Source organism: Sturnira hondurensis, unplaced genomic scaffold (assembly GCF_014824575.4).
Source record: "Sturnira hondurensis isolate 20B ecotype Veracruz unplaced genomic scaffold, ASM1482457v3 Scaffold0010428, whole genome shotgun sequence".
Classification (NCBI taxonomy): domain Eukaryota; kingdom Metazoa; phylum Chordata; class Mammalia; order Chiroptera; family Phyllostomidae; genus Sturnira; species Sturnira hondurensis.
In genome coordinates, this window is record NW_028083059.1 from 1127137 (window position 1) to 1133136 (window position 6000).

A 6000-nucleotide genomic window follows, 5' to 3' on the forward strand; every position below is an offset into this window, starting at 1 on the left:
GCAGTCACAATCTTCAGCTGATGCCCGGAGCACAGTGTCTGAATTGTTCCCTCTGAACTCAACCAGTCCTCTCCTGCTTGGGATCCTCCCAGCAGGGTGACTGGTCACACTTAGAAGTGGCTGCAACAGTGGCAATGTTCTTGCTCCGTTACAGCATCCCACAGTAAAGACGCCGACCTCTAGAATCCAAATGATGAGAGGGCTGTGGGACCTTCACGAACTCCCCCTACTGCCCCTCCCTCCACTCCAAGACCCCAACTTTCTATTCTAGAGATTATGTTCATTAATCTACTTATTTAATTGTTTATTTATGTTTAACCTCATCTGAGAACATTTTTTTGTTGCTTTTTCTAGAGAGAGAGAAGCATCTATGCAAGAGAGAAGCCTTGATTGTCTGCCTCCTGAACGTGCCTGGCCTGGGGACCACTTGGGCGCATATGTGCCTGGACCAGAGATCGGGGATGGAGGATTGAACCTGCAGCATAGGTATGTGCCCTGAGTGGGAATCAAACCTGCAACTTTTCAGTTACAGGACAACGCCCCAACCAACTGAACCACACCAGCCGGAGCAAGAGTATGCTGATTTAAATAGAAAACCCCTTGCTAACTCAGGGTTCATGTTTCAATGGCACGGCCCACCATCTGGCTGCACGTCCCTGTCCAGTGCAGATGCCAGGGGAATCATCTGGCAAGCTATTTTAAAGGCTGATTCTCACACCTAAACGAGAGAATCAGGTTCTATTGGTCTGAGGTAGAGCTTAGCTGCATTGGACAGACTCCCTGGCAATTATAAAGTGTGTCTGATTTCAGAACTATTTCACCTGTCATTTAGCTTCAGCACTCTCTGGAAGACTGTATCACAGTCTTCCCCCCTCTTTTCCCCCCTCCACTCCCTTTCCAAACGTACTTCTCCCCAGAGAGCACAATCTCAATTTCCCAGAACTGTGTCCTCATTCCCAGAAACTGTACCCAGGGCATCTCAAGTGATCCTGCCAACCCAAGATTTCAATACATTCTAATATTGTGCTGTCCAGTATGGTAGCAACCAGCCACATCCAGCTACGGAGCACTTGAAATGTGCCTATCAGGCTACTCAGCCTCAGCGAAACTGGCCTTCTTCTAGTTTCTCAGATATGTCAAGGGCATTCCTGACTCAGGGCCTTTGCCCATGCAGCCCATTTACTGGGACTGTTACCAGACAAACAAACAAACAAGAAACAAGACAGGGGTGTGGCTTCCAGTAACCACAAAAAGCCAAACTTGTGAGCTTGTGAGGCAGGTGCTGATGCAAAAGGAAAAGGGTTTATTTGATACCATGCCGTCTTGAAAAATGGGGCACTCCCTGTTGCTGAAAGCTCATCTCCTCCACGAAACCCAGACAAAACCCAGTCATCTTCAGCAAGACGAGAACAAAAGGCAGTGCCCAGAATCCCTGCTCCGTTTAAATTACTGCCCTTTGGAGCCTAAAACAGCTGCTAAGTGGTCATCCAGGTAGCTCAGCTTGTTCCAGCTGCTGTGGCTTCAGGGTCCCTCCTACAGGCTGCATGTAGAGCCAGTGTGTCTCTGGCTATGTGGCTGCTAGGTCTACAAGGTCACATGCTCCTTGACAGGACAGCATGCAAACACAGGTCAATGCTTCACTAGGTTGAATGCTTCAGTAGGTCAATGAGAGGGACTCACTCCAGGAGACCATGGGCCACGTGACCTTAGCAGTCACGTGGCCCATGGAGAGGACAGGCCAGTGCACCATCCTAGTGCAGGTCCCAAGCAGTGAGTGATGAACAAGAGGAGTTCAGGTCCTAAGTGGTGAGCAAGGAGGGAGAGAGAGGGTTTTGTTGTTGTTGTTGTTTCCCTGGGACTATATCCATTTTGGGTGTGGGATGGGCAAGGTGCTTTCTCAGAAAGACCAATTAACTTCCTAAACTTTCACCTGCCATGGGTGGGTCCACCTCCCAACCAATCCCTTCTTTCCCCAGACTAGACTGACAGGCCTCTCTGGTCCAGCACCTCCCCCTGCCACCATTCTGACGTCTATGGAGCATGTGCCTGCCTTGCCCAGTCCTACCCCCAATCTGGTACTTGAAGTGTCTTGGCAAGGGCCTCCCCCCATATCCAATTATCTTCCTAGCTTTTGGCATGCTGGAGGCCCTATCCATTCATCTTTCTAGCTCCTAGTTCCTCAGTGTAAGAACCTCTCCTGCTGCCATCCCGCTGGTTAGGGGAGACCCCCCCCACCCCCCTGCCGACTCCACCACAACCCAGTGCTGTCCGGCTTCCCTGCTGTCTAGGCTGGGGCCACATTTTAGGGGCTGTGGCAGCTGGGCAGTCTCTGGGCAAACACTCCACTGCAGCTGGACTCAGTAACTGCTCCCACTGAGGGAGGCAGCACCCCGCTGCTCGAGGTGCCTGCCAGGATTCCCGCCACCTTTGGACCGGGCAACTGCATGGTAGAGATGCCACAATCGGCCAAGCCTCTGGGCTTCTTACCCTACCAGCAGAGGGGCATCCCCTCCTCCCTGCAGCCCTTCACAGTCTGCCAGTCATCGGGCACCTCAACTCGCTGAGAAGAGGTGGGCCGGGGGCGCAGGCTCACCCACCCATGACGAGAACACTTTCTTCCCTGGTCTTGTGCTCCCTCACTCCCTCCCCACGGTGCTAGGGCATCCTGCCAGGTCCACCTGCGGCCAAGGACCACCTCCCTGGAGTCACGCACGGCTTATCTGCACATCATCAGGGGCTGATTTGGCCGTGGGAACCCTTCTGTCTCTTTAAGGGAAAGACCAGGAGGTGACCTCACTCACCAAGTGCTGATGGGACTTCTGGGCTCCAGCCCTAGGCCACACTCAACCTCTCCCAGGACCAGCCTTTCATCAGTGACGACAATAACAAACATTTTCATTTTGTAGGTTTGCTTGGAAGCATTAAAGCGGTAATCCCTGTTAAAGTGCTATCACGCAGCGTCACAGAACCAGCCAATGCCGCTCTGGAACAGCATTGCCCACCACCAAGAAGCGTGACTTCCAAAGCTTCTTGGTGAAAAAGCAAAAGGGTTGTTTATTTAAAGCTTATACAGACTTAGAAGAACAGCAAACTTCTGCCATTAAGTCCTGCTTTCTTTAAAAACACCCAAAACGAAAAGTCTTGCCCCACTCTGCCAAACCAGGCCGGTTTCAGAACCGGCAGAAGTGCCGTCAGAGGTGCCGTCTTTCAGGAAAGCAGACGTCTGTAGCTCAGCTTCCCTGGGCACAGTTCAGCTTCAAGCATCTGCCCTGCGTCTGGGCGGCCAGGCAGGTCCCCGCGGCAGCACCACCAGCTCCGTGCCGTCTTCTCCAGGCAGATGTCCCAGGCAGACTTCCAGGCAGACCCCTCGACCTCGTGGCGCCCGCTCTAGTTTAAATGCTTGGTGCAGAACTTCCTGCGGGATCTAACACCTGGCTCTTGCTGTGGTGCGTTAGTGCCCACCATTTTTGCCAGCTCCCCCGCGTCTTTGGCCCTTTTTTGGCTGCCATCTTAAGTCAGGACAAGAGTTTCCAGTGATGCCTGGGCATCCACCCACCACCGCCCCAACCCCTGCCACCGACGGTCCCGAGTCACTGCACATTCTCACAGTCACTATACCATTCTGCAGCTCTGAGCTATTCCTTTCAGGAAGGCACAGGCGGTTAACTTGCCTCTGTTATGTAACGTGCCTAAATGCTGTACCTTCCACTGTTCCCCGCCCCCAACCCGGCATGTGCCCTGTTACAATAGTAAATACTCAACCCGTTCCAGCTCAGACCTTGCTGATTAGTCAAACTTACAGATAAGGGACTGAGAGCCATGTAACAGGACAGTGCAGCCAACAACCCAGGCGAGGTACCAACTCACCACTGAAAGAGAGGCTAAGAGATGGAGTTATTTGGGCGGAGAGGGATCCTAATCTGGTTTTTAAGAGAGAACGAAGACTCATGTTAAACACAAAGTTAGCAATGGCTACCATGAGTGCCCTCGGCATTTTCTCCTTTACTGTGTCTCAGATTTTCTGGCTTCAAATGATCACTGCCTTCTCGTCTTCCTTTCTCTCAACTCAGCGTGTTTGACCTGTGGTCCCAGCAAGGGACATGCTGACTTGAAGGTGAAATGGGTATCCAGGCAAGTTAAGACTATGTGGGAGAATGTGCTTCTCGTGAGCAGGAGCTGCAGCCCCGAGTCAATGAAAAGGTTGAGGGAAGCGGCGCCTGCTTTAACGAGTCCGGTGCCCGGATGTAGAGGTGAGTCGCTGTAGACAGCTAAGGGGATGTCTGCATTCCAAGGAACAGAAAATGACAGGAGCACCGAGGGACTCCAAATAGAGAACATACGGGTTTTCAAAATGTAAAAATAGTAAGAGTATATTGAACACGAAACAGAACATAACTTGATCTTTGATGCCTCAGAGGGTGATTTATTTATTCATTTGTATGTATTAGTTTTAATCCTCGCCTGAGGACGTGCTTATTGGTTTTAGAGAGAGGGGAAGCACGGGAGAGAGGGAGAGAAACATTTCTGGGAGAGAAACCAGGGGACCGATACCCAGATATGTGCCCTCACCAGAAATGGAAACTGTGACCTTTTTTGTATAGGACGAGGCTCCAACCAACTGAGCCACACTGGCCAGGACTCCGAGGATGACTTTGAAGTGTCTATCACTCCGGGTGGTTGCCCAGCTGAAACTGACTGTGTATAGACAGAAGTTCACATTAACATGTGAACTGTTAACAGCTTCCAGACCAACAGGGGTTGATTTGTTGGTAATCTCTTCCGTTTATTGGGCATCCTTTGTGCCAGGAGCAATGCTAAGTACTTTCCTTTCATTTTCTTATTGACTTCTTTCTGTCACCCTGTGAGTTTTGCCTTCTGAGGAAATTGAAGCTTAGAGAGATGAAAGAGCTTGTGCACAGCTATGCAGGGAAAATGATGAGCGCTGAGACTCCCGCACAATGTAGCTAAGTTAAAAGCAATCGCTTTTAACCACTGCTCCATACTGCCCAGAAAAACCCAGACTGTGTTCTGATGAATGAAAGGCTGAAGACAAATCAACCAGGGAGACAGAAAACAAGTGTCAGAGAACAGCCCCACGAGGCTTCTGTGAAATGCCTTACTTCCTTCACCCACGAGGGTGGGTTTTCCATGCTGGAAACAGCAATATTGGTATTGGACAAATGCTGTTCTACGTGGAAATGCCATGAGCTGCTTTACACCAAGGGTGTAAGTTCCTGCCGCATGCCGTGGACTTGATGTGATAAAACGGGACCCAGCGAGTCGCCCTGTGTGAGTTACAGGTATGGTTTCCCACCGCTACTTCCGACACCCACCCTCTGAGACCGATGTATTATTTATATTCTGTTCACACAAACATTCCCCCAACGTTTCTATGTTCTACTTTGAATTACTTACACTTTATCAGTCACAGGCCCTGGCGGGAAGAAAGTAGAACTCTCAAACTAGATGCTTGAGGAAAGTTTAATAAAGGGGTTATTCACAAAGACCTGGGGAGGGTTGAGGTGGCTACAGGCAAGGCTGTGGCACCGGGCAGCAGCCTGTATAAGGATCTGCAGCGGAGGCTGGGCGGGGGAGGCCGGGGGGCATCCAGAGTCCAACCTCCCTTCCTTCCCAACCCTGAAGCTGCCAGTAGTTGCTGGATGGACCTCTCGGCTGAGAGGCCGAGATGCTGTTACTAAAACAAGCCCCCTGCCCTGTGTCTTTCTGTCACTGTGGATTCTTTGCCTGCCACTGGGTTAGGAACTGTGTCAGGAACTGTAACTCTCAATGCCAGAGTTTGGTGAAAAGGAAAGAAACTATTTATTGGAAAGTTATCCAGATGGAGAGTAATGGTGGAATGTTAAAAACCCCAAAGTGCCTTTAAAATACCCACTGAGGCACAAACAGTCCTCCCTTCCCCCCCTTTGCCCAGTTGGGCCAGTCGGGCCAGTCGGGGGTGCTGTATCTCAGGAAAAGAAATAGAAGTCTGTAGCTCCGTCA